The sequence below is a fragment of the Lolium perenne genome, chromosome 7 (assembly GCF_019359855.2).
Source record: "Lolium perenne isolate Kyuss_39 chromosome 7, Kyuss_2.0, whole genome shotgun sequence".
NCBI lineage: Eukaryota > Viridiplantae > Streptophyta > Magnoliopsida > Poales > Poaceae > Lolium > Lolium perenne.
In genome coordinates, this window is record NC_067250.2 from 300,569,121 (window position 1) to 300,595,267 (window position 26,147).

The window sequence follows — 26,147 nt, forward strand, 5'->3', positions numbered from 1 at the left end:
TATACTATGATCAAGAAGAGTGAAAAGTCTAAGCTTGGGGATGCCCCCGTGGTTCATCCCTGCATATTTCAAGAAGACTCAAGCATCTAAGCTTGGGGATGCCCAAGGCATCCCCTTCTTCATCGACAACTTATCAGGTCACCTCTAGTGAAACTATATTTTTATTCCATCACATCTTATGTGCTTTACTTGGAGCGTCTGTGTGATTTTATTTTTGTTTGTGTTTGAATAAATTCATGCTTGTGTGGGAGAGAGACACGCTCCGCTGTTGCATATTGATACGTCCAATTTGCATCACTATTTTATATCATAATTTGTTGTTATACATTGATATATTTCATATTTGGAGATAATACTTATGTTATTTCATCTATTTTGCATGTTTCATGATTATTGGAGGATCGCGCACCGGAGCCAGGATTCTGCTGGAAAAAGCACCGTCAGAATGCAATATTTCGGAAGATCAACAGTTGACGGGAATTATATGAAAATTCCTATTTTTCCAGATGACGAAGGGAGCCAGAAGGGGGAGCTGAGGAGGGCCGCCATGGGCCCCCCTCACAGGCCGGCACGGGCCCTGCCCTGGCCGCGCCGCCCTGTGAGGAGGGGGCCCACAGCCCCCTCTCGCCTCCTTTTCTTCGCGCACGCCTTCGTCCCGAAAACCTAAGCTCCAGGGGTACGTCGCGAAGAGCCACAGCCGCCTCTGCGGGGCGGAGAACACCAGAGAGAAACGAGCTCTCCAGCAGGCTGAGATCTGCCGGGGAAATTCCCTCCCGGAGGGGGAAATCGACGCCATCGTCACCGTCATCGAGCTGGACATCATCTCCATCACCATCATCATCATCTTCATCATCATCACCGCCATCTCCACCGCTGCACCTCGTCACCGCTGTAACAATTTGGGTTTGATCTTGATTGTTTGATAGGGTAAACTCTCCCGGTGTTGATTTCTACTTGTTATTGATGCTATTGAGTGAAACCGTTGAACCAAGGTTTATGTTCAGATTGTTATTCATTACCATATCACCTCTGATCATGTTCCATATGATGTTTCGTGAGTAGTTCGTTTAGTTCTTGAGGACATGGGTGAAGTCTAAATGTTAGTAGTGAAGTATGGTTGAGTAATATTCAATGTTATGATATTTAAGTTGTGGTGTTATTCTTCTAGTGGTGTCGTGTGAACGTCGACTACACGACACTTCACCTTTATGGGCCTAGGGGAATGCATCTTGTACTCGTTTGCCAATTGCGGGGTTGCCGGAGTGACAGAAACCTGAGCCCCCGTTGGTATATCGATGCAGGAGGGATAGCAGGATCTCAGAGTTTAAGGCTGTGGTTAGATTTATCTTAATTACTTTCTTGTAGTTGCGGATGCTTGCAAGGGGTATAATCACAAGTATGTATTAGTCCTAGGAAGGGCGGTACATTAGCATAGGTTCACCCACACAACACTTATCAAAACAATGAAGATTAATTAGCCGTATGTAGCGAAAGCACTAGACTAAAATCCCGTGTGTCCTCGAGAACGTTTGGTCATTATAAGCAAACAAACCGGCTTGTCCTTTGTGCTAAAAAGGATTGGGCCACTCGCTGCAATTATTATTCTCGCACTTTATTTACTCGTACTTTATTCATCTGTTACATCAAAACCCCCTGAATACTTGTCTGTGAGCATTTACAGTGAATCCTTCATCGAAACTACTTGTCAACACCTTCTGCTCCTCGTTGGGATCGACATTCTTACTTATCGAAGATACTGCGATACACCCCCTATACTTGTGGGTCATCAAGACTATTTTCTGGCGCCTTTGCCGGGGAGTGAAGCGCTATTGGTAAGTGGAATTGGTAAGGGAAACTTTTACTGTACATGCTGTTTTTATTTCTGCCTGCTGCTATAATTCATTATGGAGAGATCTTCTCTTGAGTGTTTATTTGGGAAATCTACTACTACTGCAAAGGTAGTGGATGAGGCGCCAGGTAAGGAAGAAATACCATACAAAATACCTATGAAAATTATTGAACGTGTAGTGGGTAACCGTTATACAGGGGATGGAACTGTCCACCCTGGAGATCATTTACTGTTCTTACATGAATTATGCGGTTTATTCAAGTGTGCAGGTATTGCTATGGATGAAGTGAGGAAGAAACTATTCTCTGTATCGCTGTCTGGTAAAGCGGCGCATTGGTATAAATTACTGGATAATGGGGATTCTCTTGAATGGAATGATATTGTGCCCCGGTTTTATTCTAAGTTCTATCCTCCAAGTGAGATTCACAAAGATCGGAATCGCATATATAATTTTTGGCCTCATGAAGGAGAGAGTATTGCCCAAGCGTGGGGGAGATTGAAGTCTTTAATGCTCAAATGCCCCATTCATGAGCTTCCTGGTAATATTATTATTGATAATTTCTATGCAAGACTTTCTTTTCAAGACAAGACCTTGCTGGATACTTCTTGTTCTGGATCATTTACACGCAACAAGGAAGAGTTTAAAAGGGACCTTCTTAATCGGATCCAAGAAAATACTGAAGGATGGGAGAACGACAAGGATAGAGAATCAGGTATAAATTATGATTATAAATGCATTGAAGCTTTTATGGATACTGATAAATTTCGTAATATGAGTGCTACTTATGGTCTTGATTCTCAAGTTGCTGCAAATCTTTATAAGGCTTTTGCTTCTCATTATGAATTGCCTAAGAAGAACTTTGATAAGTATCATGAACCGTGTAAAGATAAAATTGATTCATCTATAAATAAATGTGTTGTAGTTGAAACTGTTGATCATGTTATTCCTGAAGCTTATATTGAAAAAACTCCTTTCCCTACTAAAATGAAGGAGTACTCTGTTATAAATAGTGCGGTTCATAAAAGTGAAAAGAAACCTGTAGAACCTGAAGAACAAATAAAAGTTGAACCTGTTGTTGCAATTATTAAAGATCTTGTGACTGAAAATGTGGAGGATAGTCATATTATTTTCTGTGAAGATGCCTCTAATATTGTTTCGCATCCTAATAAGTCTAGGAAAGCTAGTGTTCCTATGCTATCTGTTAGAATTGGTGATCATTGTTATTATGGTTTATGTGATATTGGTGCAAGTATTAGTGCTATTCCTTATGAGCTTTACACGGAGATTATGCACGAAATTGGTTCTTGTGAACTTGAAGATATTGATGTGGTTATTCGGCTGGATAATAGAGAAACTATCTCTCCTATTGGTATTTTTCGAGATGTGGAAGTTCTATGTGGTAAGATTAAATATCCTGCTGACTTTTTGGTACTTGGTTCTGCTGCTAGTAAATATTGTCCTATCATTTTTGGCAGACCTTTTCTAAATACTTGTGGAGCTATTATAGATTGCAAGAAAGAGAAAATTTTGACTAAATTTGCTGGAGAATCTTATGAGTTTAACTTCTCTAAATTTACCAAAACTCCTTATAAAATTGATTCGCCTAATAGTGATTTTAAAGTTGAACAGTGTGCATCTATTGCTCTTGCTCCTAGTAATCCTTTGCAGCAACATCTGGAGAATAGTGAGAGTGAAGTTTTCAGGGAAGAAAGAGATGAACTTGATGAAATTTTCCTTCGTCAACCTATTCTTAAGCATGATTTACCGGTGGAAGATCTGGGTACAACACCACCACCAAAGGAAGATCCTGTCTTTGATTTAAAACCATTGCCTGATAATCTTAAATATGCTCATATTGATGATAAGAAAATATATCCTGTTATTATTAGTTCTAAGCTTTCAGAGTTTGAAGAAGAAAGGTTATTGGAAATATTGAAGAAACACCGAGGTGCTATTGGCTACACTCTTGATGACTTGAAGGGGATTTCTCCCTCTATTTGCCAACACACCATTAATATGGAAGATGATGCGAAGCCTGTTGTTGAACCTCAGCGTCGTCTAATTCCTAAGATGAAGGATGTGGTAAGAGATGAGGTATTAAGACTCCTTGAAGCTGGTATTATATATCCTATTGCTGATAGTAGATGGGTTAGTCCTGTGCATTGTGTTCCTAAGAAAGGAGGAATGACTGTTGTGCCTAATGATAATGATGAGCTCATCCGTCAAAGAGTAGTTGTAGGTTATAGAATGTGCATTGATTATCGAAAAGTTAATAAGGTTACTAAGAAAGATCATTACCCTTTACCATTTATTGATCAAATGTTAGAAAGGTTATCTAAAAATACTCATTTTTGCTTTCTTGATGGCTATTCTGGATTTTCACAAATTGCTGTTAAAACTAAAGATCAAGAGAAAACCACTTTCACTTGTCCCTATGGAACTTATGCTTATAGGCGTATGCCTTTTGGTTTATGTAATGCTCCTGCTACTTTTCAAAGATGCATGTCTGCTATTTTTCATGGCTTTTGTGAGAGTATTGTAGAGGTATTCATGGACGATTTTTCCGTTTATGGAAATTCTTTTGATAATTGCTTGCGGAATCTTGATAAAGTTTTGCAGAGATGTGAAGAAACTAACCTTGTTCTTAATTGGGAGAAATGCCACTTTATGGTTAATGAAGGAATTGTATTGGGACATAAAATTTCCGAGAGAGGTATTGAAGTTGATAGAGCTAAAGTTGAAGCAATTGAGAAGATGCCCTATCCTAGGGATGTTAAAGGTATTCGTAGTGTTCTTGGTCATGCTGGGTTTTATAGGAGATTTATTAAAGACTTCTCCAAGATTTCAAAGCCTCTTACTAATCTTCTTCAAAAAGATGTACCTTTTGTTTTTAATGATGATTGTAAGGAAGCTTTTGAAACTCTAAAGAAAGCCTTAACAGCTGCTCCTATAGTTGAACCTCCTGATTGGAACTTACCATTTGAAATTATGTGCGATGCTAGTGATTTTGCTGTAGGCGCTGTTCTTGGACAGCGAGTAGATAAAAAACTGAATGTTATTCATTATGCTAGCAAAACTCTTGATGCTGCTCAAAGAAATTATGCTACAACTGAAAAAGAACTATTAGCTGTAGTCTTTGCTTGTGATAAGTTTAGATCTTATATTGTTGATTCAAAAGTTACAATTCATACTGATCATGCTGCAATTAGATATCTTAAGAAAGATGCTAAGCCAAGGCTTATTAGATGGGTACTTCTTTTGCAAGAATTTGATTTACATATTGTAGATAGGAAAGGTGCTGATAATCCTGTTGCTGATAATTTGTCTAGATTGGAAAATATTGCTTATGATCCTGTTCCTGTTAATGATAGTTTTCCAAATGAACAATTGGCTGTAATAAAGGTGAGCTCATGAGACAGGTCCTTGGTATGCTGATTATGCTAACTTTATTGTTTCCAAGTACTTGCCTCCAACCTTTTCAGCTCAGCAAAGGAGGAAATTCTTTTATGACTTGAGGCATTATTTTTGGGATGACCCACACCTAAATAAAGAAGGAGTGGATGGTATTCTGTGAAGGTATGTTCCCGAATATGAACAACAAGAGATATTGAGTAAATGTCATGGTAGTGCTTATGGAGGACATCACGCCAGAGATAGAACCGCGCAAAAGGTTCTACAATCGGGTTTTTATTGGCCAACTCTCTTCAAAGATGCAAGGAAGTTTATTTTATATTGTGATGAATGTCAAAGGGTTGGTAATATCTCCAGACGCAATGAAATGCCTATGAATTATACTCTTGTTATTGAACCATTTGATTGTTGGGGATTTGACTTCATGGGACCTTTTCCCTCTTCAGAAGGTAACACTCATATACTTGTTGCTGTTGATTATGTTACTAAATGGGTGGAAGCCATACCTACAAAAAGTGCTGATGGTGAGACCTCTTTAAGAATGCTTTTAGACATTATTTTTCCTAGATTTGGAGTTCCTAGATATATTATGACAGATGGAGGTTCTCATTTTATTCTTGGTGGTTTTAGAAAAACTCTTGCTAAATATGGTATTAATCATAGAATTGCTTCCGCTTATCATCCTCAAACTAGTGAGCAAGTAGAACTATCAAATAGAGAAATTAAATCTATCTTGCAAAAGACTGTTAATAAAACTAGAAAGAATTGGGCTAGTAAATTGAAGGAAGCACTATGGGCTTATAGAACTGCTTATAAAAACCCCATGGGAATGTCACCTTATAAAATGGTTTATGGAAAAGCTTGTCATTTACCTTTAGAACTAGAGCACAAAGCTTATTGGGTTGTTAGAGAACTAAACAAAGATCCTAAACTAGCCGGTAATAAGAGGTTGCTGCAATTAAGTTCTCTAGATGAATGGAGAAGTGAAGCTTATGAAAATGCTAAACTCTTTAAAGAGAAAGTTAAGAAATGGCATGATAGAAGGATTATCAAAAGAGAGTTTAATATTGGGGATAAAGTCCTATTGTATCGGTCTCATCTCAGATTCTTTGCAGGGAAATTACTCTCGAAATGGGAAGGACCATATGTTGTTGAGGAGGTGTATCGTTCAGGAGCAATTAAAATTAGTTCTCTCCAAGGCAATGCCACGCAAGTGGTGAATGGACAAAGACTCAAGCATTATATCTCAGGTGATTCTTATAATGTAGATGTTGATGTTATTCGAGTGGAAACACCGGAGGCTTTCATCAAAGGTCAAATTGACAGTCCGCCAGAACCCGACTTTGAATAGGTAACAGTACAGGTAATAAAAATTCGCGATTTACTTTCCGAACAATGTTTTTGCTGTTTTTGGAAAATATGAAAAATTACGAGATCGAAACGGAGTGGAGGAGACGCACGAGGGCGTGCCCCCATAGGCCGGCGCGGGCCCCAGCCTGGCCGCGCCGCCCTATGAGGACACCGCCTCGTCGCCCCTCTCCGACTCTGGTTCGACCTGGTACTTTCCGTTTGTTGTGAAATTTTTTACTATATAATCCCCCGGACCCCTGGAGGTCCGTATATCGTTTTCTCGACGTGTTTTGTTTCGAGCTGCTTCTGCCAGGATTTGCTTCGGATCTAGAGGTGTCATGTCTTCGTCAGAAACTCCGAAGGACAGCTCCTGCAAGGACTTTGACAACTTGTATATGGACGAGCTGAGGATGCATCCCAAGGAGTTGCTGCTCGTTGATGGGGAGCTGTAGATCAAAGATGTCCAGGGTCCTAAGGGAGGAGGAAGCTTGGAAGACAGGATGGAGAAGCTAGAGCAAGATGTTTTCAACTACAAGAAGATGGCCGAGCGTGAAGTGGATATCTTCCACAAGATTGTGTCTGAACTCATTGCTGAACACGAGAAGGAAACTGCAAAGCTATGGGGCGACATCCTCTCACTTCACGACCCTGATGTTTGAAGAAGCTTAGATTGAGAGATACGCAAAACTCTAGTTAAGGATCGATAGAAATATTTTCAAAATAGTTCAATAATGGGGACTGAAACATTGATTCAATTCTCCATGATTTTTTTTCAAACTTGTAAGGTTGACCAAGTGTTAGATACGAGATTCAATAAATCAAATACGGAGTAATGATCTGGGTGCAGGATGGATTGATCACCATTCCTACTACTCTTATTATTCGCTTTCGTAACGTTGACTTTGCGAATCTAGAGAGACATGCCTACCAAAGAGATGTCGGCGAATAAGCCTAAACCTTAGGGAGGAGAAATATTATATCCTTATAGTATGGCAAGTGCTGCCAAGCGTAGGACTACAACGAGATTGAAGATTCGCCACTAGTTGAAAAGTAGTGGAAGGTTGCCGAAGATACCAACGAGAAGTAAGATGAAGGATGCCTTGAAGTACTCCCACCTTGGTCTACCGTTTGACCCAAAGAGTGACCCCTTAGTGTCGAAAGTAGTTCGACAGCCAACCCATATGGTTTAGAAACCCAACCATGAGGAAAAGCCTACTCAAGGCACCTTGAAGAGATATGTTGTTCAATTTATGTAAACAACCCATATTGGAGGTCATAAGCCATAGATATTTCAAGAAACGACCCAATGCCAAGTCATACCTAGGATGAACTCACCATGAACCCAATACCTAGTCTAGCCACTAAAGTTTCTTTTAAGGGTGGTAGCCCACCTCGACATGCCAAAGCTATTTTCTTTCTAGCCTCTTCAAATCTCGGGGACGAGATTTCTTTTAAGGGTGATAGTCTGTCACATCCCAAAAATTTGGAATGTGAAAATAAATTAAAACGAGTGTTTGTTTGTTTGTTTGCCATAATTGAAATTTCACAAGGAATTAAAACTTTCGTGTTTATTAAAAAGGTATTTCCAAAATAGAGTTTTCATAAAACTTGGTTTTAAAATATTTTCCAATAAAATTCTATTTTTGTTCGGAGGTTTTGAAAATTTTAAAATCATTTTTTTGAGAATATATTTTAAATCTGAAAATGGCACTAATAGCCACTTGGCATGTATGCCAACTTTGGTTTTACAAAGTTTCTTTTTGGTTGTAAAAGTGGTTCCATATTAAAGTCCTTTTCAAGAGGATTCCACACATATTTTATTTGCTATTTTCTGGCTATTTTTGGTACTCCAAAAGAACTCTGAAAGAAAAGGGGGAAAAGGGTGCGCTGGCCGAACGGCCCAGCTCGACACCACGGCCCAACCCCGCACCCGCGCCCCGCCCGCAGCCCACCCCGCGCCCCAGCAGCCCACGCAGCCACGCGCGACCCGCACTCGACCCCCGCGCACCGCCCCCAGCTAACGCCTACGCTCGCAAGTAATACTCGCGCGATTTCCGCCCGCGCGTTACGCCCGCGTTGTTCATCCTCTGAACCTGGACAGCCATGCCTCTATTTATACCCTGCCTGGAGCCCCCAAGCCGCACGCCACACAGCGCAGCTGCACTTCCTCTCTGCTTACACGCCGCGCTGCTGCCCTCTTTCCCTCTGCTCGCGCGCAAGCACACAGCACGACGCCGTTACGCCGCAGCGCTATCGATCGTTTCAACATTCTGCCGCGGTAATCCCTTCTTCCACTCACGTTTTAGTCTGATCCGTAGTGCTAAGTTCAGAGTAGAGTAGATGTATGGTGACCCATTTTAGAACGTTAGATCTGAATCCAGTGTACTGGCCGGGTAGCTGGACATCCGATCGATCCGATCGAATTTGTAGTTTGATCTAGCTCATGAGTAACTTTGAAATTCCGTAACTTTAACTCTAGATCTCCATTTTGAATACTGGTTCTTGCGTTAAGTTTATAAAATTATTCTCTACAACTTTTATGTAGGAAGTTTCTCCATCCGAACAACTTGTTCAGACAAATTTTCGGACACCACTAGATTTTAACCTCGTATTGTAAAATCCATATCATGAGTTCTACACGTCGGTTTTCAACAAATTTTATATCGTTGGAATCAGTAAAATGTGTAGATAATTTTTAGACATTTTGCATGTCAGTTTAGCACATTTTGTTTTCGCAGTATTTTTATGATCCGCAACACGGTTTTTCATCTATAAAAAAAACATTTAGACACATTCATCATGTTCCATGATCACATCTCTCCACAATATATTATCCTAGTCTATATTATTCAAATGACAATTGAGTTATTTGAGTAAATGGTGACAAATCTTAGCTATAGATTTTCCCATGTGCAATTGTTATGTGAAGACACTCTACTACATAGCACATGTTTTGAACCCTTGTTATCCGTTAGGATCCGCGCACCAAATCCCAATATCATTCATGTCTATCCAACCCCATGTCATTCAACCTTGCACTTAGTTTAAACTATTCAAATTTCAAATGAGTTATTTGAGTATTTCAATATATCATTACTTCATACGCAAGTATATGTGTGATCTTGTGCTACTTTGATAAGTGTTTTCACACTATGTCAAGTTGCATTTTGACTTGCACTTGCGATGCTTGCGGGAATTTCTAAACACAATCATCATTCTAATTATCCATCCTTGTGTAGCAAACAACCCTTAACCATATGCCCTTGTCAATCTTTTCCTTCTAAGCAATTAACTTGGATAATCTTTTCTTTCTGAAATTTTGACTTAGTAAAATTGATCTATACCAAATGTACCAAGAGGGATATATTTTCTTTCCAACTATTTGAACCATCCATTCCATCTCTCAAAGCTATACCTTGCAAGCCAAACCTCATGCCACACCTTAGTACCATAGAACGTTTTCCAATTGTTTGTCTTGATTGTATTATGTTGTTATGAATTGTGTGTTTATGTTGTGCTATATTTTATCTTATAGTTCGTATGGAGAGCGACGTGTTTTGTTGAAAGAAAAGAGAACGCTCATCAACTACCAAAAAGGCAAGTGACACACACCAAATGTCCCAGTTTTTAATTCTTGCACAGTAATGTTTTTATAGTAGACATGTCTAGGGTTTATGCTTTTTGCCTGCTGTTAAATCCTAGTAGTTTAGCTACACCACTCCTAGACTCCCTTTGTCGCCATTAAATTTAGTTGTTACCTGCTATGCCATGGAAAAAGGTTTTGATAGAGGTTAAGGAAAAACAACTAAGTTTAATGAATTACCTGGGTGAATGGTGGAGTTATGGAGAGGGTGGCTGTATCAGGGGGCAAGACCCTGGTGCTAGTGCACACTTGCGGAAAGTCACCCAGGCTTAAAGAGATTGTAGACAAATCTTGCTCATTAGCTTCACGTACAACCACATGCTACTATGGCTCTGGCTTGACAAAGTATGTTGTATGAACCCGGATCCTAGGGGCCAGGTGGTGGTAGAGGGATACTGTAGGTGGGGGCGTGGCCCTTAGGGAATGGTTCGGGCGATTACACACAGAAGGTCTCGGCCACGGTCTACACCTGTCCTTAAGCAAAATGTGCAACGAGGTAGAAGGATTGACCTGGCCATGTGGGTAAAGGTGTACAACCTCTCGAGAGTGTAAAATCTAAGTACTTAGCCGTGTCCCCGGTTATGGACAATTTGAGCGAACTGACAAGTCCTTGTTCGAAGATCTCCTCATCCCAATTTTATTAAATAAAAATTTGATGGGTGAATAAGGGTAGGAAGGTACATTGGGGCTTTACCAATGCTACTATTAATTTGGTACATTGGGGTTTTACCAATGTTACTGCTAATTAGATTGAAAGAAAAAGGTTTTGAGAAATGATAGGGAAAAATTGGCTTTATGCAAAATGAACCTGAGCTCTACTCGCGTATGTACACTTAAGTGTTAGGTTGCCTTTTGAGTCCACAAAAGTGTCCTTGCCAATACATTCAAAGTATTGACCATTCGTGGCTGTAACTTTTCATGTTGCAGATCTTTTGAAAGACGAGTGAGTTACGATGGTTAGGGTTACGAGTCTATCCTCGACATGCTCCCCTGTGGCACATGAAGACGAAGGACTCCATGCTATCTATGTTTATTCGTTGTGAAACTCTGATGATATGCTAGCCTCGTGCTATGCAATTTGTAATCCTTTATGTAAATTTTGGATCATACGATGTAATAAAGACCTTTGTTTCTTGGTATTACATCTTGTACTGTGTGTGCTAGCGATTGATCCAGGGACTAGCACAGATACACACAGAGATCGGCACCTTAAAAGGGTGAGGTCGCTACAGTAAAGAATAGGACCGGGGTCCACAGTTCACTAGCGGTGTCTCTCCCATAAGATAGCAGATGTTGGGTGAACAAATTACAGTTGGGCAATTGACAAATAAAGAAGGCATAACAATGCACATACATATATCATGATGAGTACTATGAGATTTAATCAGGGCATTACGACAAAGTACATAGACCGCAATCCAGCATGCATTTATGCCTAAAAAGTCCACCTTCAGGTTATCATCCGAACCCCTTCCAGTATTAAGTTGTAAACAACAGATAATTGCATTAAGTATGGTGTGTAATGTAATCAACACAAATATCCTTAGACAAAGCATCGATGTTTTATCCCTAGTGGCAACAGCACATCCACAATCTTAGAACTTTCTGTCACTGTCCCAGATTTAATGGAGGCATGAACCCACTATCGAGCATAAATACTCCCTCTTGGAGTCACAAGTATCAAATTGGCCAGAGCCTCTACTAGCAACGGAGAGCATGCAAGAACATAAATAACATATATGATAGATTGATAATCAACTTGACATAGTATTCAATATTCATCGGATCCCAACAAACACAACATGAAGGACTACAAATAGATGATCTTGATCATGATAGGCAGCTCACAAGATCTAACATGATAGCACAATGGGGAGAAGACGACCATCTAGCTACTGCTATGGACCCATAGTCCAGGGGTGAACTACTCACACATCGATCCGGAGGCGATCATGGCGATGAAGAGACCTCCGGGAGATGATTCCCCTCTCCGGCAGGGTGCCGGAGGCGATCTCCTGAATCCCCCGAGATGGGATTGGCGGCGGCGGCGTCTCTGTAAGGTTTTCCATATCGTGGCTCTCGGTACTGGGGGTTTCGCGACGGAGGCTTTAAGTAGGCGGAAGGCAGGTCAAAGGGCGTCACGGGGGCCCCACACAGCAGGGCCGCGTGGGCCCTATGCTGGCCGCGCCGCCCTACTGTGGCGGCGCCCCATGGCCCCACTTCGTGACTCCTTCGGTCTTCTGGAAGCTTCGTGCAAAAATAGGACCCTGGGCGTTGATTTCGTCCAATTCCGAGAATATTTCCTTACTAGGATTTCTGAAACCAAAAACAGCAGAAACAAAGAATCGGCTCTTCGGCATCTCGTCAATAGGTTAGTGCCGGAAAATGCATAATAATGACATATAATGTGTATAAAACATGTGAGTATCATCATAAAAGTAGCATGGAACATAAGAAATTATAGATACGTTTGGGACGTATCATCGGGTCCAACCAGTCGTGGCAAGAGTTCGTCCAATGTGGTTGTATACGGGTCCAAAAGATGAGGCCATGATCAATGTTGCTGAACTGTCGGAAAAGGAGCTGCTAGATGAAGTCCGTCGCCTTACTTTCTTTAGCCAAGAAGACTCAATTCCATTGATATCTTCCTACACTCCTCTTGATGCTGATAATCCACTGTCAGAGGTAATTTTTTTCTCCTTATACTTTTACTATGCTGCTTCCTCTCAGTCGACATAATTTCCGCTGTTCTCATTTGCTCCTTTCTTTGGCAGATTCCCATAGTTTCGGGCAACTTGCGTGATTCGCCAAATGAAACTTCTGAGGGAAGAGGCTCCTCGGTCCCTGTTGATTTTCATGCTGCTGAACACACAGACCCAGAGGGTGAACACGATGACCCGATAGATTCTGAAGCTGCCCACACCGATCTTCCTTCCTCAGCCGACAACGCTTGCGAGACAGAGGGATCAATGCGTGATGACGACGCTGATCATGATACCTTTGTTAATGCAGCTGTGGAGGAGACCAGGGCTTCGCCCGTGAAGAGATCGACCGGCGGCTTTGCTGATGAAGATGATCTTTTCGATATGTAGGCACCTTCTTCCCTGAAGTCATATTTTGCCTTTTTATTTCTTGCATTCTTTCCATAATTTTTGTCAATCATCTCCTTTCACAGTGACGAAGGTTTTGTCGAGCCGCCGGCTAAGAAGGCCAAATCCGGAGCTGCTCCGCCGGACGTTGCTGCTTCCGAAGCGTCGGTTCCTAAGGCAGCCCCCGCGGCTCAGGTATCAACAGCTTCCTCCCTTTCTAAGGGGAAAGATGTTCCTTCAGCTGCCGCCGCCGCGACTCCTCCTTCTGTGAGTCCTTTTTTGATTACAACTTGAAGTTTTCTGATGCTTATCTTGCTTAATGATTCTTCATCGAATATCCCTTTTCCTTTAGGACCTGCGAGGAGTTATCTCCTCTTTGGAGGCCTTTGCTTCCCAATACACTTCTCTGGAGGCAGAGAAGATTCTGCTGCAGAAGGAAGTTAAATCTTCCTCCTCGAAGTTGAACGGTGCAGTCAAGATAGCTGCCGAGGCCCGCCAAGAAGTCGACTCCCTGAAGGAGGAACTGGGCAAGCTGAGGGAAAAGCTGAGAGAAGAGGAGGCAACCAAGCTGGCTGCCGAAGGTCGGGCGGCTGAGAAGGATGAACTCCTTTGTCAGTCTTCCTTGGCTTTACTTGGTAATCTCCTTTGTATACCTTTGTTCGATTATTGCACTTATGGACTCGATCCTTTGTCAACGACCTTTTTCGTTTCATTTTCTTGCAGAAGCTGCCAACATCCCCGTCAATTCCTTGGACAAAGTTCCAAACAATTCTCTGACAAATGGTGCATCGATGACTCTCGCCTCCCACCAGCTTACGCGGGAGCTTCTCAAAAAGGGAAAAGGTACCATGGTGCGGATGCATTCGATGATCTTCCCCAAGATCAATCAAGACAAAACTCTGGGGCAGCTGATCGACGCCTTCGCGGTTGACACCAAGGAGGTTATCGAGGTATTCAAACGCACCTCGCGTACCTATGGTGCCCTCCTTGCCTTCCAACTTATGATGGGTCATGGCTTTAAGGCTGACATTGAAGAAATGTCTAAGGAGCTGCCGAAAGAACAGGATGGGCGGTACGTTGATTTAAGCATCTTCAAGATATCAGCTCTTAAGTGTGCACGCCAGCTTCTCGAGCTAGTGTCATCAAAGAAGACATCGGCCGGCCCTAGTTTATCGACTCAAACTCAAGCCATTTGATCTTTGTAGCAAACTTTTCTTTGAACTGGTGTGAAACGATGTTCTTGTCGGATAATCTTCTGTTTGTAATAAACTTTGTGCTAGCAATGTTGCTTAGCACACTCTTTGTTATGATATTGCTGCTTGTATTCTCCCGATGGGAGTATCTTCTGTTGTTGAGGTGAACCGATCTGTCATGCCTTTGTCGTCTTTCCTTGCAGGTGTTCCCAGTGCCTTCATTTGTTGATGATTTGTCGGGTGCTCTTTCTGAAGATGATCGAGTGCAACGTATGAAGAATCGGATCACACAGTTGGAAAAGGACCTGCGCAGTACCTACGCCTTGACTGCCATTATCAGGAAAAAGGGCGAGATTGCAGCCGACGTAGAGCGCTACGCTCTTACTGAACTGCATAAAGCCACTGAAAGTTTAAACTGTGAGTTCCCTTGTCTTTGATTTCATTACTCTTTTATTAAAAACGCATTGCCTGATCTTCCATTGATTTCTTTGCCAGTCATAGCTTTGAACCGTGTGGAAGAGAACAAGCAGATTCACGAGCGTGTGCACGCATTGACCCAGCTATCGTCAGCCGAAGAAATTTTCTGGCGAGAACACTCGAAGGCTTCGGCTGTCGCACAATTTCAAGATCGGGTCCAACAAGTCCACCATTTCTTCGACAAGTGGTACAAAGCCCTGAGAGTAATTTGGAGGACTATGTTCCCTTTGAACGCGGTTCCTCCTACGTTACTGACTTTGATGTCGGAGTTTGGAAATACCAAGAAGATTCGGGACTTGGTACGAGCTCAGGTCTTTGCGGGGTCCAGGTTTACACTTTCCTTTGTCCTTGCTCTTTATCCGTCAGCGAACTTGCTATCTATCGCCAACGCAACTGGTGATTTGGAGACACTGTATCCGAAGGTATTGTTGCCCGCCAATATAATTGTCGACAAGCATGAGGAAGACTCAAAGGTACCTGAGGAAAGAGAAACGCCGCAAGGGTGATTTCACGGGTTAAGGTTGCTTTGTAAATAGGTATTTTGGCTACTTCGTCCAAGTGTTTGGATTATGTAATTGAGCCCTTTTGTTCGGTAGATACATGTATATGTACTTTTACCGTTTTAATGCCGTTGGCAAATTTTGAGGGAGCAAATCTTAATTGCCCGTTTAGATGTATGTGTACTCGTTGGTCAGCAAATCATTTGAGTGATCAGCTCGTGTTGCAGGTCTTGCTAAACCTGTTGTATGCGTAACTTTGCTTTCTACCGATGTATGTTTCGACAGTAACTCCCGAATATTTCGGGTGTAGTGATTCTGCCGATGAACCCGTTGTTCTTTGATATTCCCATAAGTAAAATATCGAACGTGGGTTGTGTTTTATGCATTTCCGAACTCTTGCTATTTACTGCACTCGTAGAGGCATCTATAGCAGAGGGAAGGATTAATGTCCTTGTTTTACTTTGCATCTTTTAGCACTCGTAGAGGCTTTTCTTTTGAAGCACGATCTTCTGCCGCGTACTACGTTGCACCGTCGTTTGCCAAGGGGCGTAAGCAAGGTACGGTTTAGACGCTTTGAATTACTGCAATGCTTAACAAGGGATCAAAACTTAAGTTCTCATTAATAAGGTAAGCACGAGACTAAAGGGCGAAAAAAGGAAGGCCCTGCTGAAAGTAAAGAGAAAACTAAACACTAGTAAATTGTTTAAGCAATGAAGGGGTTCTTCTCATCTTCTGGCTTGGTCACCATGTTAGTGGTTACTGAAGCATTGTTGATTTCACCAGGAGCCTGAACAATGGTTGCCAGTGTCTTGCCGTCTCCTAAGTCCTCTGCAGCATCAGCTGCCGAAGCTTTATCTGCATAAGTTTGTGCTGCCGAGGCTTCAAGGGTGAGGTTAGCTGGCTTCTTCTTTGCTCCTCTGACGCGTTCTTCCTCTTTAGTATCGCGTGGCGATGACTTCGAAGGAAGGTCAGTAATTTCCTGCCGCAGTCCAAACTTTGCAGCAATCCTCTGAAAGTCTCGATCACAATTGTCCGAGCGTGAAAAACTTCCATAGACTGTAATGTTTGTCCCGTTGTTCCCAGGCATTTTCAGCTTGAGGTATGCGTAATACGGTACATCCATGAACTTAGCATAAGCTAGCCTGCCGAGTATAGCGTGATACTGCGACTCCCAGTTCACGACTTCGAACTCGATCTTTTCCTTCCTGAAGTTGTCGGATTTACCAAAGACGACGTTCAGGTAAACTTTGCCAAGAGAGTACGCCGGTGAAGTAGGGAGAATCCCATGAAAGCGGGTGTCCGATTCTTCTAGCATTCTCATAGCGATCCCCATACTCTTGATTGTGTCGAGCAATATCAGGTTTAATCCGCTTCCACCATCCATAAAGACTTTGCTCATCTTGAATCCCCCGACCTGCGCTTCGACTACTAAGGCAGCGTGTCCTGGTTTTGGTATGGTCATCAGGTGATCTGCTCGACTGAACGTAATGTTCTGAGAGGACCACTCGACATACTCGGGGATGTTCGCCATGATACTTTCTGCGAAGTTAATCTCTCGGGTGAGCTTCTTCATTTCTCTTCTCGAGACACCTGTCCTATGGATCATGCTCATCTGCCCACGTGGTGGTGGAAACGCCTCGTTGGGTTGATGAGGTTGAGCCTGCTGGACTTGATGCTGCGGTGGGGGTGGTGGTGGTGGTGGTGGTGGCGTCTGCTGGCCTGCCTGCTGGATGAGTTTGTGCATGTCAATGAACTGCCGACAATCCCTGAGCAAGTGGCTTGACTTCATTTTGCCGTCCTTAGAATCGACATACGAGTGCAAATAACAGGGAGCGTTGATCTGCTCGGCGTAGGGCAGTTCGGGAGTCCTTTGCTGTCGTGGTTTATAATTGCCACGGTTCCCAGAGTTGTTCCGATTACCGTCCTGTCGATCATCTCTTCTATCGTCATATCAATCGTCCTGCCGATCGGAGTATCCTGCGGCTACCAGGTTGTTATCGTCATAGCTGCGGTTCTTCCATCTCTTGTGACGATCGCTTCGACCACCCGAGTCGTGCTTCGGCTGGTCATCATCTTCGTCATCGCTACTGTCATGCTTTCGCACGTTGTCTTCACCATCAGCCCAGCTGTTGGCGATTTCCATTAACTTAGTTATGGTTTTTGGCTTTTTACGCCCGAGTTCTTCTATGTAGCTTTCACGTCGGATGCCATCGTTGAAGGCGTCGATTGCTCTGTCGACAGATACGTCTTCGGCTGCATTTAGGAGTTTGGTGAATCTCCCGATGTATGAGCGCATCGATTCCTTCTGCTTTTGCTGGCAATGCCGTAACTCTTCATTCCCGATGGGTCTTTTGTACGTTGCTTGGAAATTGGCAACGAAAGCATCTACTAGGTCATCCCACGATTTGATAGAACCCTTCGGCAGACCCCTTAGCCAGGCTCGCGCTGAATCCTTTAGGTAAAGCTGCAAGCACTGCATTGCTGCTATCTGGTTCCCCTTGTGCAGAATCACAGTCTGCAGATAGTCGTCTATCCAGGACCTTGGCTCCTGCTGCCCATCGTATTTGGCAGCGTCAGTAGGGGTAGGTTTGAACTTTCTGGGTGGCATCGCCTCACGGATTTTGTAGCTTAAACAATCGGCTCCCCTGAGCTCGCCGTCGTTCTCCTGACTCTCATCCGAAGAATCACTGTCATACTCCTCCCTGGCGGCGCGTCGTCGCCTTGCTTTGTCGATCCTGCTCTGAGTGATCTCGTCCCGAGCATCTCTAGCATGATGCTTTGAGCCACTAGCCTGCAACGTGGCCTTTTCCTTCCGCGGGACTAGATTATCTCCCAATATCGCGAGACTTTCCAGGGCGTCTCGATGGGCTTGAGCCATGGATCCTTCAGGACGCAGCGAGGTTGGCGGTCGCTCCTGCGACGGTTTTTGGCCGTGGCATGCCCACGGTGTCCGTGGTTATAAAGGACTTGGTCAGGTTCGATGTTATTTCTCTAGCATCATCTTCCGATAGCCTAGATAGTCTCGATCGATGCTTGCCTGCCCCTTGAGTACTTCGAGAGGCGCTTCCTTGCGAGCCTCTTCGTCGTTCGCTGGATTGGTCTGCCGCAGATAGGCGTCTCTCAAGGGTGGTTTGTTCCTTGAATAATCGTTCCCGGTTTTTCTCCAATATAGAACGGTAAGCATTGAGGGTGCCAACCGTGGTTCCTGCTGGGAGCGGCGTGTTGTTAAGCACGGCTGCCTTGGCTGTTGCCCACTCCTCCTCTGCGATGGTGTGGTCGCTGTTGTTGTTGCTGGCGCTGTTCTCAAAACTAGCTCGCCTGCTGGAACGGGGGGTGCGATCTCCGTCTCCCCTGTTAGCAACGTAAACTTGGTGGTGCGCCGCTCCTCGGGTGACTCCTTGGACGATGTTGTCGACACTGTCCTCTCCCGATGAGTACTGGGCATTGCAGATGAACGGTGTGTCGCTCGATCCCAGCCTGTGCCTGGTGTCGCAGTTCAAGCAGTAGTACGAGGTTAATTCCGAGGATGCGGGATTGTCGGATCCAACCGACATGGACGACGCTGAACGGGGAGTCGAAGGCGGGGGCGAACTCGTCGAGCCTGTCAGACCAGCCGAAAGGTCGAGTGATGATGACGCGCTTGGACTCGTTGATCTGGAGATGGGCGACTCCAGCAGCCGAAGGATTCCTTCTGAGTTGACGTTGTAGTGGACGCTCCCGAAGGTCATCTCCATGTTGCCTTGCAGATCGGAGAAGGTCGAGCGAGACGAGTCGCTGTGCGGGGTGAATTCATAGGAGCCGAAGCGAATCGGGCTTCCCAATTTTGGTGATGATGGTGTTGACGAAGTTGCCGACGACATGACGGGCTCTGCCGATGTTCGATCTTGTGCCGACAGGGTTCCCACAGACGGCGCCAATTGTCGAGGGTACTCCTCGGCAATGCCCTCCGATTGGGGCTTAGGGTTGACGGAATCCTGCAAGCTGACACGAGACATCGGTTCACAGACAAGCGGGGAGAGCGATTTACCCAGGTTCGGGGCCCTCGATGAGGTAAAACCCTTACGTCCTGCCTGTTTGTTCTTGATTATGAGGATATTGGGTTACAATGGGGTGCCGAATAATTCGGCTGAGATTTCGTCGAGATGGCTAAGTGCTATGATGACCTAGCTCTAAGCTTTTAATGGCTAAGGTTGCTAAGATTGATTGTGTCCCTCGGCAGCCCCTCTCCTGGCCTTTATATAGGAGGCCAGGTCTCAAGAGGTCTAACCGAGTATGACTAGGTTTACAGTAGCTTTAGATCTAATCTTTCCTTGTTCGGTCGCCTCGTTGTCTTGCCCGTCAAGGAATCTTCTGGTGCGCCATCCAAGTGGCCCGTCCTGCCTCCAAGTGCCTTCATGGGCCTCCAACTAGACAACACGGGATAGGGCAATGTCGGTTACCCGAAGGGTAATGCCCACGTCAGCAGGCCTCCGAAACTCCGTCCGTTGAGATCCTGCACCGGGAGACGGGCAATAAGGTTTTTGGGGAGCGTCTCGGCGCGACTGCTCACTGCTGTTCGTGCTCTTCTTCGCCGGTTCGACTGCTTCATCGACAGATCCGACTACACCATGGGCGACATCAACAATACCCATGGAGTTGGTGGTGATGCTGCTAGTGCGACCTTCCCGGTCGCGATGTACGTGCTTTTCCTCCCCTACCTTGCACTGATACATGTTCCATGTTCAGATCTGATGCGTGTGCTTAGTCTGATGTGTATGGTTAAGTATGCTTGTGCATCTGTAATGTTGCTTTCGGTAATTAAACTCACACGGAAATTGCCTAATAATCTAACACTTCATCCAAGGAATTATGATTTTCTGTACTCTAGAAACCTCCATCATTTTTTTATATTAGCACACTCTAGAAGACTGTACCATGATCTATAAAATTATTTAAATATGCAATGAAAATTTACACAAATAAAAACATTACACATTAAAAGACATGTATTAATCTTTGTAGTAACATCACACAATAGATAAGGGGTGAGTCCATTATAACAAAAAAAATGAACATGCAAAATTGTTGCGGAAACAATATAGTTTTAAGTTGGCACAAGAATATGTAATTTGTTTATAAACTTTAAAACCATATGAAGATATATCTATCACTTGGTTACACTAATGTCTCTCGTAACTTTCCACAAAAAATTAATATTATGTATCAATAAAACCCAGCATTCATAAAGTAAAATAGTTTGGTATAAATAGGTGAGTGTGGTTTTATCTAACTTTTCTGAGGCCTAGAAAATAGGTCAACCGGCGTTTTATCTAAAACAATAAATAGCCTAGATATACGACACACATTGTGTTTGATAAATATGGATTGGAGTTTACCCTCGGTGTGAGTTTGTAAGAATATTTGATAGGTGACATTGATCTCTTATTCAGATTCACCTTGTTTTTTGTGTATTTGGAATTATCAATATATTTTAATAGAGAGAACTATACATAATTTAGCAAACAAATTAATGAAAAAATCTAACATGTGGTCATAGATCACAACCATTAACAAAAAAAATCATAGCCCTCTTTTTCTTTGTCAACTTGCAATCCCCTCTTGAATTATGAAGGGGTTATGCCCTAGAGGCAATAATAATTGTTATATTTAACTTCAAGGTTCCGATTAATATTTATTTTATTTATGCTACAACTGCTATGTCTCTTCAATACGAGATTCGGATAAAGAAGTCATATGCGGGTATAAAGAGATAAACAAGCAAGTTGTTCCTAGTCTCGCCTCTAGACTAGCCAATGTGTTGAATGATGGCTTAGTTTCTTGGTCATGGCACAACAAGTTGGTGCTCCGCAACAAACTCAATTCCTTGATAATTCACGAAACCTTGAATATTGCATTTTACAGAAATGATTCTTCCACGCAATATTTTTCCGTCTCATTCCTTTCGTGCCTTAAATCACATACACTCAAATTGGATCACATGATATACATTCTATCCAACAACGACGAATTTAATGTTTGAATTATGCTACCAACTAGGTCGGTTTGGTTTTAATTTTCATGAACTCAAAAAAGTATAATAATTAGTAAATTGGGGTGAACTTGTACTCTGACAATATGCTTGATTTACCTTTTTATACGACTGAAGATGTATGTGTGCACTTTGACAAATCTATATTGCAAGACTGGTCTCATATTCGCTTACATTTATTTTTTTACACGCCACAGAACTCGTTGCAATTTACAAGAGGCGAAGCATTTCATGAAGAACAAAGTCTAGCAAGAAAGAAAATCACTTAATATATCGTAGTACATTTCATGAATAACTAAGTCTAGCATTGCAGTCGGTTGGTTAGGCATGGCACCCAGGGAACCAACAAAATAATAAGGCCAGAAAATGTTGCAGAGCAGGCATACATGATGTTCCATCGGTGTGATACACAGAATGGGTTAGAGCACGGCCGTCATGGGTAGTAGTCTGAAATCGTAACGTCTAGACTTGTGCTTGATCATCTGCAGACCCTCGCAGCTGCTGCATCTCTCCACCTTGACTCCAGTTGAGACAAGAAACTCCTCACTACCAATAATATCCATCATGGGGATCTCTGGATCTGAATTCCACGAGGAGCTTTCCGTCGTCGACATGTCCTCATCACCTGATGTGCATGGGCGGCTCCACGTGATAATAATGTGTGTGGTGATGCAGAACTTTAAATGACTCAATAAAAGCTTTTTTTATTCTTTTAGTTACTGATTTTTTTGTGGGATTTCACTCCACACTCGGTTGGGAACTAGTAATTCGTTGGGTCTACAACGATCTTGGATGGGCTCCTAATGAGCTAATTTTCACTATTTTTGTTTGTAGTTTTCCAGTAATTCTAGATACATGTTTGAAATTTTGGGTATTTTTTTTGTTTAAACCGTTTATCTCCTTCGCTTGTAGTCATTTATCATTCAATTAGTGAAGCATAAATTCCAGAGCCCAAGTTAACCAGGTGGAGGCCAGGTATCGACGTATGCTTGTTATCAGCACTACCCACAGAGTGAGAGCCGAGGTCGAGGTAATCCCACGCACGCTGCAGCGTCGGTGGGTGTTGGGCAGAGTCGGAGTCGCCAGAATTGGCTCCTTGAGGGGGATGCGAACACGGCCTATTTCCACGCGATTGCGAATGGCCGTCGCCGAAAGTGTTCCATCCCATGTCTTTGGGCTGGTTATATCTTACTGGAGAAGGCCGGGGATATCTCCACCCATATCTATACCTTTTATAAAGGCCTCTTCGTGGCTGGCCCCAGATCCGGGGTCGCCCTCGCCGAGGATCTATGGCCAGCTAGGGCCTGGGTCTCGGAGGCAGATAATGTCACTCTCACCCTTCCGTTCCTTGCGACGGAAGTCCGCAGCGCGCTTGATGGTATGAAGGCCACTCGGTCCCTGGCCCTGATGGGCTGCCAGTTGTCTTCTTCCATAAATTCTGGGAGAAGATTCAGGGGGCTATCATGCCCATGTTCCAGGAGTTCTGCGTTGGAACTCTTGATATGGGGCGCCTGAACTTCGGTGTCATTACCCTGATCCCCAAGTTAGTGGGGGCCACAGATATTCGCCAGTTTAGGCCTATCAACGTCATCAACGTTATCCAACGGTTGTTCTCGAAGGTATGCGCGGTGAGGTTGGCCCCGGTTATGGAGCGGATCACGCACCAATACCAGTTCGCCTTCCTCAAAGGCCGGCACATCCATGATGGAATTCTAGCACTGCATGAGATTATCCATGAGGTGAAGAGTCGACACCAGCGGGGTGTCTTCTTAAAACTAGACTTACAAAAGGCGGCATGACCGCTTATATTGCTCCTTCCTCCGACAGGTTCTTCAGAGGAGGGGCACCGATGACTGGATGATTAGGTGGATTATGCAGACGATGACGACTGGCAGCACATCCATTAACATAAATGGGGAAGTGGGTCCCTATTTTAGGCCAGCGCGTGGAGTGCGACAGGGGGACCCGCTGTCCCCCATCCTATTCAACGCTGCGGTAGACTCCCTGGCCGAGATCTTGGAGAGGGCCCGGATCTCGGGTCATATTACTGGAGTGGTCGGGCACCTCATCCCTGGTGGAGGGGTCGCTGATACGTCTCCGACGTATCGATAATTTCTTATGTTCCATGCCACATTATTGATGTTATCTACATGTTTTATGCACACTTTATGTCATATTCGTGCATTTTCTGGAACTAACCTACTAACAAGATGCCGAAGTGCCAGTTGCTGTTTTCTGCTGTTTTTGGTTTCAGAAATCCTAGTAACGAAATATTCTCGGAATTGGACGAAATCAACGCCCAGGGTCCTATTTTGCCACGGAGCTTCCAGAAGTCCGAAGAAGAGACGAAGAGGGGCCACGAGGGGGGCACACCCTAGGGCGGCGCGCCCCCCCCCCTTGGCCGCGCGGCCCTGTGGTGTGGGGCCCTCGTGCCGCCTCTTGACCTGCCCTTCCGCCTACTTAAAGCCTCCGTTGCGAAAACCCCAGTACCGAGAGCCACGATACGGAAAACCTTCCAGAGACGCTGCCGCCACCGATCCCATCTCGGGGGATCCAGGAGATCGCCTCCGGCACCCTGCCGGAGAGGGGAATCATCTCCCGGAGGACTCTACGCCGCCATGGTCGCATCCGGTGTGATGTGTGAGTAGTCTACCCCTGGACTATGGGTCCATAGCAGTAGCTAGATGGTTGTCTTCTCCCCATTGTGCTATCATTGTCGGATCTTGTGAGCTGCCTAACATGATCAAGATCATCTATCTGTAATTCTATATGTTGCGTTTGTTGGGATCCGATGAATAGAGAATACTTGTTATGTTGATTATCAAAGTTATATCTATGTGTTGTTTATGATCTTGCATGCTCTCCGTTACTAGTAGATGCTCTGGCCAAGTAGATGCTTGTAACTCCAAGAGGGAGTATTTATGCTCGATAGTGGGTTCATGCCTGCATTGACACCGGGACAAAGGATGAGAAAGTTCTAAGGTTGTGTTGTGCTATTGCCACTAGGGATAAAACATTGATGCTATGTCTAAGGATGTAGTTGTTGATTACATTACGCACCATACTTAATGCAATTGTCTGTTGCTTTGCAACTTAATACTGGAGGGGGTTCGGATGATAACCTGAAGGTGGACTTTTTAGGCATAGATGCAGTTGGATGGCGGTCTATGTACTTTGTCGTAATGCCCAATTAAATCTCACTATACTCATCATGATATGTATGTGCATGGTCATGCCCTCTTTATTTGTCAATCGCCCAACTGTAATTTGTTCACCCAACATGCTGTTTGTTTTATGGGAGAGACACCTCTAGTGAACTGTGGACCCCGGTCCAATTCTCTTTACTGAAATACAATCTACTGCAATATTGTTCTACTGTTTTCTGCAAACAATCATCTTCCACACAATACGGTTAATCCTTTGTTACAGCAAGCCGGTGAGATTGACAACCTCACTGTTTCGTTGGGGCAAAGTACTTTGGTTGTGTTGTGCAGGTTCCACGTTGGCGCCGGAATCCCTGGTGTTGCGCCGCACTACATCCCGCCGCCATCAACCTTCAACGTGCTTCTTGGCTCCTACTGGTTCGATAACCTTGGTTTCATACTGAGAGAAACTTGCCGCTGTACGCATCACACCTTCCTCTTGGGGTTTCCAACGGACGCGTGTTGAACGCGTATCAAGCAGCTTTTTCTGGCGCCGTTGCCGGGGAGATCAAGACACGCTGCAAGGGGAGTCTCCACTTCTCAATCTCTTTACTTTGTTTTTGTCTTGCTTAGTTTTATTTACTACTTTGTTTGCTGCACTAAATCAAAATACAAAAAAATTAGTTGCTAGTTTTACTTTATTTGTTATCTTGTTTGCTATATTGAAAACACAAAAAAATTAGTTACTTGCATTTACTTTATCTAGTTTTCTTTATTTACTGTTGCTAAAATGGCCAACCCTGAAAATACTAAGTTGTGTGACTTCACAATCACAAATAATAATGATTTCTTATGCACACCTATTGCTCCACCTGCTACTACAGCAGAATTCTTTGAAATTAAACCTGCTTTACTGAATCTTGTTATGCGAGAGCAATTTTCTGGTGTTAGTTCTGATGATGCTGCTGCCCATCTTAATAATTTTGTTGAACTATGTGAAATGCAAAAATATAAAGATGTAGATGGTGATATTATTAAACTAAAATTGTTCCCTTTCTCATTAAGAGGAAGAGCTAAAGATTGGTTGCTATCTCTGCCTAAGAATAGTATTGATTTATGGACTAAATGCAAGGATGCTTTTATTGGTAAATATTATCCCCCTGCTAAAATTATATCTTTGAGGAGTAGCATAATGAATTTTAAACAATTAGATACTGAACATGTTGCTCAAGCATGGGAAAGAATGAAATCTCTGGTTAAAAATTGCCCAACCCATGGACTGACTACTTGGATGATCATCCAAACCTTCTATGCAGGACTAAATTTTTCTTCACGGAATTTATTGGATTCAGCTGCTGGAGGTACCTTTATGTCCATCACTCTTGGTGAAGCAACAAAGCTTCTTGATAATATGATGATCAACTACTTTGAATGGCACACGGAAAGAGCTCCACAAGGTAAGA

The 26,147-nt window shown here is 43.5% G+C and overlaps 1 long non-coding RNA gene across 1 annotated transcript; it reads left to right on the forward strand.

The window, feature by feature from the left end:
• The first annotated feature begins 8,768 nt into the window (after positions 1–8,768).
• LOC139833179 (uncharacterized) lies at positions 8,769–11,417 on the forward strand. Its single transcript, XR_011748442.1, has 3 exons — positions 8,769–8,889; positions 10,147–10,208; positions 11,182–11,417. It is a non-coding gene; the product is annotated as an uncharacterized lncRNA (long non-coding RNA).
• The last annotated feature ends 14,730 nt before the right edge of the window (positions 11,418–26,147 follow it).